The 13,888-nt window shown below is 42.5% G+C and overlaps 1 protein-coding gene, 1 long non-coding RNA gene and 3 other non-coding genes across 5 annotated transcripts in view; 3 read left to right on the forward strand and 2 right to left on the reverse strand.

Moving 5' to 3' along the window:
* The window catches only part of LOC148971945 (uncharacterized), a 443,851-nt gene that overhangs the window by 147,025 nt on the left and 282,938 nt on the right, over nt 1-13,888 (forward strand). The gene's annotated exons all lie outside the window — the stretch shown is intronic.
* trnap-ugg (transfer RNA proline (anticodon UGG)) lies at nt 270-341 on the reverse strand. The gene has a single exon. It is a non-coding gene; the product is annotated as a tRNA-Pro (tRNA).
* trnar-ucg (transfer RNA arginine (anticodon UCG)) lies at nt 468-540 on the forward strand. Its single transcript has one exon. It is a non-coding gene; the product is annotated as a tRNA-Arg (tRNA).
* LOC148971961 (uncharacterized) lies at nt 1,772-12,757 on the forward strand. The gene is made up of 2 exons (XR_016146797.1): nt 1,772-2,105; nt 12,449-12,757. It is a non-coding gene; the product is annotated as an uncharacterized LOC148971961 (long non-coding RNA).
* On the reverse strand, nt 13,536-13,607 carry trnap-cgg (transfer RNA proline (anticodon CGG)). Its single transcript has one exon. It is a non-coding gene; the product is annotated as a tRNA-Pro (tRNA).

Raw genomic sequence — 13,888 nt, forward strand, 5'->3', positions numbered from 1 at the left:
AGTCACCAAACGCCGGCCTCCAACAGAATGGGCAGGAACTGGTTTTAATAGAAAGCGTTTGTGGTTAGGAAGCCGCAATCCCTGGTAGGCAACTATTCAGAGTACGTTCTGTGTAAGGAAATATCCGCTTCTCGTCCGGCTGAATCTTGGCTCTGTAGTAGTACAGGTGAACTCAAGAAGCAGTAAGGATTTTAAAACCACGACAGTTTTGAGTTTGGCTCAGTGCTGCAAAAGGTCAGAGCCAACTGGCTGCTTGTTCCAAAACCGCTGGGCTCGTCCGGGATTTGAACCCGGGACCTCTCGCACCCAAAGCGAGAATCATACTCCTAGACCAACGAGCCTCGTCGAATGCAAGTCTTTCAGGAGGGCACCACAAATTCATTGAAGTTCACCTCAAAGACGGAACCCGACCTGAAAGAAACCACTTGAAGTCATTTTACAGATCAAACGCAAACCTTGGCAGACAAGGCCCAGTGGCCTAATGGATAAGGCATCAGCCTTCGGAGCTGGAGATTGTGGGTTCAAGTCCCACCTGGGTCGAATTAATGGGCTACATTTAAGATTGCCGTTCGACAAATTCAAGGATGGTTTGTTAAAAGCAAGCCTTTAGCCATGATGACAGCAAGATCTGAATTAGCGTAGAACCGACAAACTTCTGATAGCTGTGTTGGGTTTTTGTGTGCGTCACTCTGTTCTGATCTGTCCTGCCTGTGCATCTGCCCTACCAGAGCAACAAGTATACCTGTGCTCAGCGTTTCTGCCAAAGAGCGGTAATTCAATTAAGAGCGATATAAAATAGTTTGTATCCCACTACGACAGCTACAGGCCTGCAAACACTTAAATTTGGCCGATGCATGTGACGTCAAGTACTATGTGGCTTGCAATAAATGGCAAGATATGAAGTGGCTGATAGAGAAAAGCAGTAACAGCAAACAGAGTCAGAGAATCCTTGAACTCACACTAAATGAAGTTTTGTTAATAACTAAGTTCGGGAGGAGCACGTTCAGATAATTAACACGAGTGGACGGCAATCAGCAATCAGCAACCAATGATAAGAGGGTATATATAGACTCAGCAGTCTTACCTCGATCCATTGGCAGTTTGCAGCATTTGGCCATGTCCGAATCTAGCTCTTCCGTTTTCGATAGAGAATCTTTCGTCCAGAATTAGGAATCTTTTCCGCAACCCGGTATCATCCCATGGGCGTCAGGCCAAACAAACGGGTCATCGCCACCCCGGGCGAAACATCCGCAATCTACTTCCGCGGTATCTTTAAACCAGACCATTCAATAATTCCTGCCATAGAGATATGGACAAGGCAATGCAGCCATCTTAACGCAAAGGAATGGACATTCCTCCAGCGTCGGCCGTCGCAACAGGCAGTAAGTAAGTTAAGCCACGCTGCAGATCCAGTCCCGGCTGATCCACACTCTCAAACATCTGCCGGGTCAACTCTGTGAGTGCTTAGCTGAAAACTTTCGCGTCCCTGATTGAACTTCGCATCTCTTCAATCGTTGAATGTCGAGCATTTACGCTATCCGGATACTAATTGTGATCGATATAAATAGTTTCTGTACAATGATTTGCATTCCTTAAACGCAATGCTTCTTTATGGCGTAAAACTCACAGGTAAACAGTAGGGCTGGGAATCGATTCTAAAAGAATTGATTCCTCGATCCCAAAAAGAATCGATTCCTCGATCCGAGGCGTTAGGAATATAGAGTCGATTCCAAAGCTAGGAATCGATTCCATTAACAGGAATCAACTCCTCTTTTAAGATTTCAGAAGTTCAGACCAATTCTAACCCGCAGCTTCACCATTTGGTTTACTAATCCAGAACGAACAAATCGGCAGGGAACCACCCTTAGAAATGACAAATAAATAAATGAGAAACAACGGAGCTTTTACACTAGGCTTGTTACGGTGAAATGCCATATATGGTTTGTATCCTGTGTTTGCAGCGGTCCGAGCGCATTTGTCCCCGACGCCCCCCGCAGCGTGGGTCCGGTTCCACACCCAATTTAATTCTATCGAACCTTGGTGCGTTCGCGTGCATCTTATGTCATTGCAAACGTGCACGGCGCTCGATGGAAAGCAGAACGTGGGTAAATATTGTGTATTTACTTATTTATTTTTAGTAAAATTGCTTCTATTATGCGCAGTTAAGTGAACAATGCAGGTTTATTGTACGTGTGTCGCATAAGGTGGTTTTCTGCTGCTTGCAAACGGACCCTTAAGAATACAGTGGATTTACAAATATGTTGCTCTGATTCCACATACAATGCTCGAATACACTGCAGGCTCACTCTCGCTCGTATCCAGGGTAATTCCTCAACACCATCATCCCTTACTTATTTAACTGAATACATCACAATAAGCTAAAACGCATGCACAGGATACCTTATTTCCTGAACAAGGGCGCACCCGAGTCCGTGCTGGGTAGTCAGTACTACCACCACCTCCTCCAGGTAGTCTCGGGTCCGGTACCCCAGTGCGCACCCGGTTCCCATAATGGCGTTCACATTAGCGATTTTTCATGCGAACCATTCCCCGTTATGGACTTAACTGCCAGGGTGAAAGTTCCCTAAGCCATTTTGAAACGTTAATAAAGATGTGCATAATCCTGCAAAGATTAAATCTCCCCAGACAGTGGGTGTACGTGATGACGTATTGACGTAGTGTGTGTGTGCGCGTTGGGTGCTAATTCAACATGGCAGCGCGCTGCTGCTAGAAAAACAAACGAACTTTTTTTTTTTTTCCCCTCACTCGCTTTTCAACTACAAAATCAACCGTTTTAACCCTAACTTAAAACCTGGATTACAACTCGGACCTGGACCAACTGGAGGATTACATTGACCACCACTTCAACAGACTCTGCAACGTTACAATGGGCCGATCACGCAAAGCCAAAAAACCACGCATTTCGGACTCTCCCTCATCAACCGATTCACCGCCGTCACCAACATCACCATTATCCACTCCGATCAAAACAAACTGCTGTTCCGACATACTCCTATCAATCAACGAGCGCTTATCAAACCTGGACTCTAGACTTTCACTAATCGAAGTACTGCACAAAGAATTTCAAAACCTCCGCCACAGCCTGGAATACAGTCAACAGCAAGTCGATTCACTCACAGAAGAAAATAAATCACTGAAAAGCTCCGTGGACACACTCACTGCAAAACTTTCAACTGTAAACACTCAACTTACCTCCGTCATCACCGAGAACAAAGCCATGCAAGAAACCATCCTGGATATACAGTCACGCAGTATGAGAGACAATTTAATCTTCTCCGGCATTCCCGAATCACCCACCGAAGACCCCGAAAAATCTGTTAAGGACTTCCTGGTTAATCAGCTCAAACTTACACCGGAGACTGTGGAGCACATCACTTTCCATCGCGTTCACCGTTTAGGACAGAAACACATCAACTCCACCCGTTCCCGCCCCATCATCGCCAAATTTGAACATTTCAAACAAAAAGTACTGGTTCAGCGACAAGGACGGCAGCTCAAAGGGACTCATTACGGACTCAACGACCAATATCCACAAGAGATCATCCGCAGACGTAAGCTACTTTTCCCCATCCGCAAGACAATGATCAACCAAGGTAAAAAAGCAATCATCACAGTGGACAAATTATACATTGATGGACAATTATTTAGAGACAAAGACACTACTCCCTGGCTTTACTGATTATTGATAATAGCAATGTAACATTTCCAATCCGTTTATACTCAATTTATACTCAATTCATAATCCCCATATTCTTTTAAATCACTTGCACCACGCACGCACATTGTACTCTAAATGCACCTAAATAACCTTGCTCAATGTTTATATGTTCTGTTGTTGGTTATAGGTATCTATGTTTTCCCTGTTTTATTTGTCATTTGTTGTTATAGATTTACACACACACACACACACACACTCAACCGCATTCACATCCACACACACAGATTTATACTCACACAAGGTAACTATGAAATATACAATATAGGTTCATGCATTTGAAGTTCATAACTTGGAATATTCGTGGAGTTGGTTCACTAACAAAAAAAAATAAAGTTTTAAATTACCTACAAAATACACAAGCAGATATATGTCTAATACAGGAAACACACCTCTCACAATATACACAAAATAGCTTAAAAACTACACATTTCAACCACTGTTTTTCCTCCCACTATAATTCAAAACAAAGAGGAGTATGCATCTTAATAAACAAAAAAATACAGTTTAACCACCATACAACCATTTCCGATCCTGAAGGCCGTTTTATCATTATTAACATTTCAATCAATAATAATCCAATCACAATTGGCAACATCTATGGACCAAACTCTGATGATTCCTCCTTCTTTGCAAATTTCTTCTCCTCTCTTTCAAACATTTCCAACGGTCCAATAATTATAGGGGGAGACTATAATACTGTAATCAATCCATCATTTGACAGGTCAAAACATACAGGTAAATCTCCGCAATCCTCCCAAACAATAAAGCAGTTCATGAGTGATTTTGGTCTTTGCGATGGTTGGAGGCTACAACACCCACTCGCCAGAGAATACACCTTTTATTCTAACGTTCACCAGACCTACTCCCGCATTGATTTCTTTCTAGCCAGTAATTCAATCATACCAAATATTTTAGAAACCAAAATACATCCGATCACTATCAGTGACCACTCCCCGGTAACTCTCACATGGAACCCATCTGCAATACAGAAGCACCCCACCAGATGGCGTTTTAATATATCACTATTGAAAGATCCAGAATTTGACAGTTACTTCAAAAGAGAGTGGACATCCTTCCTTGAAATAAATGACTCTCCAAAGTCGTCAGCATCACTGCTCTGGGAAACATGGAAAGTAGTTTTACGGGGGAAAATTATATCATATTCAGTACATAAAAAGAAAAAGGACAGAGAAAAAGAAGCACAACTGGAAGAAAGAATAAAAGAACTAGAAATTTTACACGCAAATAATCAATCAGAAAGCATCTATAAAGAAATTAGAGAAAACAAATTTTTGCTCAATGAAATAATAAACAAAAGAAACCAATTTCTGATTCACAGGCTCCGTCAAGAAACTTTTCACCATAGCAATAAATCCGGAAAATATTTAGCCAGTCAAATTAAAAGAAATAAAGAAAAAACAGCTATAACCTCCATCAGAAACTCGGCAGGGAAGCTAACCAATTCACCAGTTGAGATAAACAGGACATTTCAAGATTACTATACTAAATTATACTCATCCGATCTTGATCCGAACCAAGAAGACATAACCCAATTCCTCGATAACATCATTCTACCAAAACTCAACATGGAACAAATAAACACACTAGAATTACCAATCACAGAAAAAGAACTTCACTCCGCACTGAAAAGCATGCAAAATAATAAAGCACCAGGTCCAGATGGCTTCCCTGCTGAGTTTTACGAACATTTTTGGTCAACCTTATACCCACTATTTAGCAGAACAATAACAGAAATAAAACACAATACAAAGTTCCCTCCCCACATGAATACAGCACTTATATCACTCATTCCTAAACCTAACAAAGACCATACCTTCACATCTAACTATCGTCCTATCTCACTCATAAATGTCGACATAAAAATTATTAGCAAAGCATTAGCCCATAGAATTGAACAAATTATACCATATATAATCCATCCTGATCAGACTGGCTTCATAAAAGGTAGACATGCATCGAATAACACCCGCAGATTATACAATTTAATGCATTACTCATCAACACAACAGAAAGATACTCTCATTGCCACATTAGACGCCGAAAAAGCTTTTGACAGGGTCAACTGGAAATTTTTATTCACCACGTTACAAAAATTCGGCTTTGGAGAGTCATTTATTAACTGGATCAAGATTTTATACACATCACCATCGGCCACAGTCACAACGAATGGACTAACATCACAAAGCTTCGCACTGCATAGGGGGACGAGGCAGGGATGTCCACTCTCTCCATCCCTATTTACCATTTTTATTGAACCTTTAGCAGCAGCTATCCGTCAAAACCCAGCAATCAAAGGTATTGAAACACCACAACAAATACATAAAATCTCACTCTATGCAGATGATATCCTACTATATATACAAGACCCCCTAACATCTACTCAAGAAATAATTAAAACAATCCAGTCCTTCTCAAAAATATCCGATTATGCAATAAACTGGAATAAATCCTCCATCCTCCCTTTACATAAAACCAAATGGGATGTGGCACCCCATCAATCACCAATACCTATTTGTCAGGATCACATCACTTACTTAGGCATTAAGATTTCCTCCAGACTGTCAGAGTTGGTAACACTCAACTTCACACCACTACTAAAAAAAATAGAAGACGATTTGCTCAGGTGGCTCAACCTCCCAATCTCCATAATCGGCAGGATAGCAGCAATAAAAATGACGATTCTACCAAAAATTAACTACCTATTCTCAATGATTCCAACCCACCCCACACTCACCTGGTTTAAATCACTAGACTCCATTATAACTCACTTCTACTGGAAAAATAAAACGCCAAGGATAAAACTCACTACACTACAAAAGAGTAAGGTTCAAGGAGGACTAGAAGCACCAAATTTCCAATATTACTCAATGGCTAACCAACTGCAATACATATACAAATGGATTCACCCCACCCAATCTGATATTATATGGCTAGATATAGAACAATCACTATGCAAAGAATTAAATATAGCTGACATACCGTTCCTCACCAAATCAATTAAACAACACACATGTTTTAATGCAGTAACTATAGCCTCCACTCTGACAGCCTGGTGGAAATTTCACCAAATCACAAACTCTACATTAGCTCCATCTAACCTCACCCCACTATGGAACAACCGTGATTTTATAAGCAATAAAAAAACATTGAATTTTCACACATGGGCGGAAAGGGGTATCACGCACATTAAGCATATTTTCAAATCCAACACATTTAAACCATTTCCACAACTGGCTCAGGAGTATGGCATCGGGAACAACGAATTTTTAAAATACCTACAAATCAAATCTTCTGTCCTGGCAAAAATAAACATCAGAGATACAAATTTAGAACTTCCACCGGCAATATCAGACATGGTCAACATTTCCTCTCCAAAAAAACTGCTCTCTAAAATATACAAAATTATCTCAAATCAACTTCAGACTATATACTTACCAACAATAAAATGGGAAAATGATCTTTCAATAGCCACTGATGCCAACTTCTGGACCCAAATCTGTAAAAATGTCTATCTCATGTCCAAAAATGCGAATCTTCAGTTAATACAATACAAATTACTCCACAGAACACATTACACAGGCAATAGATTAGCTAAAATGGGTTTCACATCAGAAGTTTGCACACATTGCAATCAAAATTCTACAGACACATACATCCATGCAACCTGGCACTGCACTCCAATCAAACACTTTTGGGAAGAGGTCACACACTCACTATCCACTATAGTTGGCTGCCACATCCCATTGTCGCCTTCCCTTTGCTTGCTGGGGGACCTTACAATAATCACTGATAAAACTATAAACTCTAAAATACTCCTCATAGCGCTAACCATCGCCAAAAAAACTATCCTCATGAACTGGAAAACCAGAAATAAATTACACATTAACATTTGGAAAAATCTTATTACAGACTTCATTGCAATGGAACTCGCATCTCCCCTTCATAATTACACATCTGAAACTGACCTCTACCGTCCAACACTTTCTGACCTCTTACAGCTATGAATCCCTTCTCTGTTCTTAACTCAGACTATAACCAACCCACGAATATTTGTGTATTTGTGCATTTTAGTTGTTCGAACTTGTTTTTGTCATCATTGTTATTGCTATCTTTACTGTCACTGTTATGATTACTATTTTCACTTTTATTTAATTTTTTGTTGTTTCATTGTTGTAATTGCTGTTGTTGCTGTCTTTTGCTCTCACCGTTGTGATCACCACTGCCATCATCATTGTCATTCATTATTATTATTATTATTATTACTACTACTATTATTATTATTATTATTATCATCATCAATATTGCCATTGTCAATGCTGTAGAATTAGAATGTAGAACTAGAATTAAGCGTCATTGTCATCACTAATGCAATAACTTCCCCCTTATCTCTTCATGGGTTTTTAATGCACCACAACATAGAAAAGGGAAAAAAAAAAAAAAAAAAAAAGAAAGAAAAAAAAAAAAAAAAGAATAAGTATATTTGGATAAACATCGCAAACACCAAGGCAGGCAAGACAGGCGAGAAGTAGTTTCAACGGGACAGCATCTCTGGCCCAATTTGAGACATTCTCGCACTGTACTCCCTCTTTTAATGCACTTTAGACATTGCACATAACACACACACACAAAAAAAAAAAGAAAAATATAGAAAAGATAGGGACTGATGAGATGTGGGGGAAGGTTGTCTTATATTATATTATATTATATTATTATATTATATTATTATATTATCATATTTTGTACAGGATTGACAATGGCAATTGTTACATAGGAGGAAGGATGGAAATAAAAATCTACAAAAACAATATGGGCAGTATGGTGGTAGTGGGGAGTGATGGTAATGACAATGGTAATAAATAATAAATGGTTACTTTGTGTACACACGCACATACCCACGCTCATACACGCTCACTTACACACTTGGATCAAACACTTAAATCACTCTTGCCACTGCTGGAATTATGGATTTACAAGATTGCTCACTACTGCACTATGTTGGTTTGTTTGTATGTATGTCTGACTGTTAAATAAATAAAAAAAAAAAAAAAAAAAAAAAAAAAAAAAAAAGAAGAAAACAGATAAGACTTTCATTAGTATGATGCTGGGTGTTGAGTGAAAAAATAAAGTAAGATCTTTTGTGTGACTAGGAAAGAGTTTTGAAAGATAAATAAAAATGCAACAAATGAAAAAAAAAAAAAAAAAAAAAAAAGATTAAATCTCCCCTCTTTTTCGCATCTTTGTTTGCGCTCAAGAAGATGATAATCGGCCAGCCAGGCCCCAATCTACTTCCCGCTTTTGCTCGGCTTCACACCACAGCTCATTTGCACAGGTACGTTTCTCCACTGCCCAGCAGTGACGTCTACTCTGCTCCCACTGAAGCTCTGTTTCTCCGGCTAATTTTCTATACTGCCCCAGCAGTGACGTCTCCTCTGCTCCCACTGGAGCTCTGTTTCTCTGGCTAATTTTCTCCACCGCCCCAGCAGTGACGTCTCCTCTGCTCCCAAAGGAGCTCCGTTTCTCTGACTAATTTTTCTACTCTGCCCCAGCAGTGGTGTCTCATCTGCTCCCACAGGAGCTCTGTTTCTCTGACTAATTTTTCTACTTTGCCCCAACAGTGATTTCTCATCTGCTCCCACAGGAGCTCTGTTTCTCTGACTAATTTTTCTACTCTGCCCCAGCAGTGATGTCTACTCTGCTCCCACAGGAGCTCTGTTTCTCTGACTAATTTTTCTACTCTGCCCCAGCAGTGATGTCTACTCTGCTCCCACAGGAGCTCTGTTTCTCTGACTAATTTTTCTACTCTGCCCCAGCAGTGGTGTCTCATCTGCTCCCACAGAAGCTCTGTTTCTCTGACTAATTTTTCTACTTTGCCCCAACAGTGATTTCTCATCTGCTCCCACAGGAGCTCTGTTTCTCTGACTAATTTTTCTACTCTGCCCCAGCAGTGATGTCTACTCTGCTCCCACAGGAGCTCTGTTTCTCTGACTAATTTTTCTACTCTGCCCCAGCAGTGATGTCTACTCTGCTCCCACAGGAGCTCCGTTTCTCTGGCTAATCTTTTCTACTCTGCCCCAGCAGTGATGTCTACTCTGCTCCCACAGGAGCCGTGTTTCTTTCGGCTAATTTTTCTACTCTGCCCCAGCAGTGATGTCTCATCTGCTCCCACTGAAGCTCTGTTTCTCCGGCTAATTTTCTATACTGCCCCAGCAGTGACGTCTCCTCTGCTCCCACTGGAGCTCTGTTTCTCTGGCTAATTTTCTCCACCGCCCCAGCAGTGATGTCTCCTCTGCCCCCACAGGAGCTCTGTTTCTCTGGCCAATCTTTTATACTCTGCCCCAGCAGTGATGTCTCATCTGCTCCCACAAGAGCCGTGTTTCTTTCGGCTAATTTTCTACTCTGCCCCAGCAGTGATGTCTCATCTGCTCCCACAGGAGCTCTGTTTCTCTGGCTAATCTTTTCTACTCTGCCCCAGCAGTGATGTCTACTCTGCTCCCACAGGAGCTCCGTTTCTCTGGCCAATCTTTTATACTCTGCCCCAGCAGTGATGTCTCATCTGCTCCCACAAGAGCCGCGTTGTTTTCGGCTAATTTTCTACTCTGCCCCAGCAGTGATGTCTCATCTGCTCCCACAGGAGCTCTGTTTCTCTGGCTAATCTTTTCTACTCTGCCCCAGCAGTGATGTCTACTCTGCTCCCACAGGAGCCGTGTTTCTTTCGGCTAATTTTTCTACTCTACCCCAGCAGTGACGTCTCATCTGCTCCCACTGAAGCTCTGTTTCTCTGGCTAATTTTTCTACTCTGCCCCAGCAGTGATGTCTCATCTGCTCCCACAGGAGCTCTGTTTCTCTGGCTAATTTTTCTACTCGGCCCCAGCAGTGATGTCTCATCTGCTCCTACAGGAGCTCTGTTTCTCTGAATAATTCTCATATGAGCTCTGTTTCTCTGGCTATTTTTTCTACACTGACACAGCAGTGATGTCTACTCTGCTCCCACTGGAGCTCTCTTTCTCTGACTAATTTTTACTCGGCCCCAGCAGTGATGTCTACTCTGCTCCCACTGGAGCTCTCTTACTCTGGCTTATTTTCTACACTGCTATAACAGTGACGTCCCCTCTGCTCCCACTGGAGCCCTGTTTCTCTGGCTAACTTTCTACACTGCCACAGCAGTGTCGTCTCCTCTGCTCCATCTGAAACTCTTTTCTCTGGCTAATTTTCTTCACCGTCACAGCAATGATGTCTACTCTGCTCCCACAGGAGCTCCGTTTCTCTGGCTAATTTACTACACCGCCACAGCAGTGACGTCTCCTCTGCTCCCACAGATGCTCTGTTTCTCTGGATAATTTTCTACACTGCTCAAGCAGTGACCTCTTCTCTGCTCCCGCAGGAGCTCTGTTCCTCTGGCTTATTTTCTACACTGCTATAACAATGATGTTTTCTCTCCAGTACATCACCATTTAGAATTATTATTCCTGCTAAAACCCTTAATTGATTATTTCCTCTGTCCAGCAAGCTTGGTCTCCAAGCTAACGTCGCACGCATCAAAATTTATCCTCCAAGCGGTATCTCCCAGGACCCTTCAATCCTATATTACCGCTTGGAGGTAACATAAAGAAAGGAAACGATAAATATAACGTCTCTTATAACTTGCCTTCCCCCGATTTTTCTCTTTCCAATCAAATCTTTTATCTCCTATTAAAGGTTATTTGAGCGGCAATCCAGTTTTTCCCATAAACTGTCGTACGGCACTACTTCTGTGGAGTTAAACAATTCACAAACCCTGATTAAAGGGATCCAAAGATCCCAGCCCACCCGCCCCCGACTCCGGACACCCCATAACACTGGAAATTCTCATTAAATGTATTCGGCTTTCCGCATAAGCTACCAGCCCTTCAGTTCCACTCACACACTCAATGCCACGTTTAAATTACCCTTTTTCATTTTTCTTAGACACTCAAAAAACCGCCATCACTTTATGAGCAGAGTGAGTGCTTTCCCAGAGGAGCCCTTACATTTTTCTCCTTCATCCAGCGAGCAGTTGGTCTCACAGCGGATGCAGTGTGAGAAAAATCTCCTGGGCAAGCACTCAATTTTTCCACTTTTCAGTTTTCCTTCTTCCATCCAGCGAGCATCGGTCTCACAGCGGATGGAGTGAGAGCTTTCCCAGTAGAGCACTTAAAATTTTCTCTTCCATCCAGCGAGCAGTTGGTCTCACAGCGGACGGACATGAGAAAATTTCCTGGGCAAACACTCATTTTCCCCTCTTGTCAGGTTTCCTCTTTCCGTCCAGCGAGCATTAGTCTCACAGCGGACGGAGTGAGAGCTTTCCCAGTAGAGCACTTAAAATTTTCTCTTTCATCCAGCGAGCAGCTGGTCTCACAGCGGATGGAATACGAGAAATCTCCTGGGCAAACACTCATTTTCCCCTCTTGTCAGGTTTCCTCTTTCCGTCCAGCGAGCATTGGTCTCACAGCGGACGGAGTGAGAGCTTTCCCAGTAGAGCACTTAAATTTTCTCTCTTTCATCCGGTGAGCATTCGGTCTCACCGTGGACGAGAGTACGAGAAAATCTCCTGGATAAGCACTCATTTTCCTCTTTTCAGGTTTCCTCTTTCCGTCCAGCGAGCATTGGTCTCACATCGGACGGAGCGAGAAAGTTCCAGGTAGAGCACTCATGTTTTCTCTTTCATTTCAGCGAATATTTGGTCTTACAGTGGATGCAGCGCGAAAACCTCCTGGACAAGTATACAACAACCACACCTTGTTCGCAGTCAACAAGGGCCATCAGTCCAGGCAGTGAGCCAACATCACGGGCCTCCCTGACCAAGCATCCAGGCCCCTTCTCGAGATGCCAGCCCGCCATTTCTTGGCACTCTTTGGGGGGTCTTTAGTCCGGCGGCTGTCCTCTGCTCTTTAGCCTTTTGGGGGGAGTACTCTGGGTTCGGGCAGAATTCCGAGCACGGAGCCCTCCCTCCGGACAGCACGCCAAATACGCATTGAATCTTACTCACTCAAAATTATATGTAAGTGTGAACTCGTGAAATGAAGTTTTGTTAATAACTAAGTTCGGGAGGAGCACGTTCAGATAATTAACACGAGTGGACGGCAATCAGCAATCAGCAACCAATGATAAGAGGGTATATATAGACTCAGCAGTCTTACCTCCAGTTTGCAGCATCCCTCCTCCACCCCTTCTCCACACTCCTAGTCCTGCACACTCCTCTTTCTAAAAAATCACTTGCATACGGGGGGAGTACTCTGGGTTCGGGCAGAATTCCGAGCACGGAGCCCTCCCTCCGGACAGCACGCCAAATACGCATTGAATCTTACTCACTCAAAATTATATGTAAGTGTGAACTCGTGAGAGGTGAGAGGGCTCGTCCGGGATTTGAACCCGGGACCTCTCGCACCCTAAGCGAGAATCATACCTCTAGACCAACGAGCCTGACGGATCAGGTCTCGGACAATTTTTTTCCAGAGTGGTTTACAAGTTCTAGTTCTATTATTTTTGTAATGTTTTACCCTTTTCTCTAGTTTTAGGCCTAATAACATCTGGCAAAGGCACTACCGATGAAAACTAACCTTGGGACTAATTTGGGTCCATCTGCATTCATGAATGTTGACTAATGTACACTGTCACTTTTCTAAATAAAGAAATTCTGGGCTGAGTTATAGTACAGATGAACACAAGCAGCAGCAAGGATTTCAAGACCACAACAGTTTTGAGTTCAGCTCAGTGCTGCAACGAAATGAACCAAATGGCTGCTTGTTCTGAAACTGCTGGGCTCGTCCAGGATTTGAACCCGGGACCTCTCGCACCCGAAGCGAGAATCACACCCCTAGACCAACGAGCCTGATTAATGAACGTTTGGGCTACTTGCACACACTTGTACAGTCACTGAACGCTGGCCTTTAACAGAATGGGCAGGCACTAGTTTTAATACAAAACGTTTGTTGTTAGGGAGCCGTACTCCCTGGCAGGCAGCGATTGTGAGGACGTTCTGTGAAGGAAATAAACACTTGTCACCTGGCTGACTTTTGGCTAAATTGGAGTACAGATGAAGAAAAGCAGCCTTAAGGATTTCAAAAGCACAGAAGTTTTGATTTAGGTCAGTGCTCCAAAGGAGGGAGCCAA

Source organism: Pimephales promelas, chromosome 16 (assembly GCF_988280905.1).
Source record: "Pimephales promelas chromosome 16, fPimPro1.hap1.1, whole genome shotgun sequence".
NCBI classification, from domain to species: Eukaryota; Metazoa; Chordata; class Actinopteri; order Cypriniformes; family Leuciscidae; genus Pimephales; species Pimephales promelas.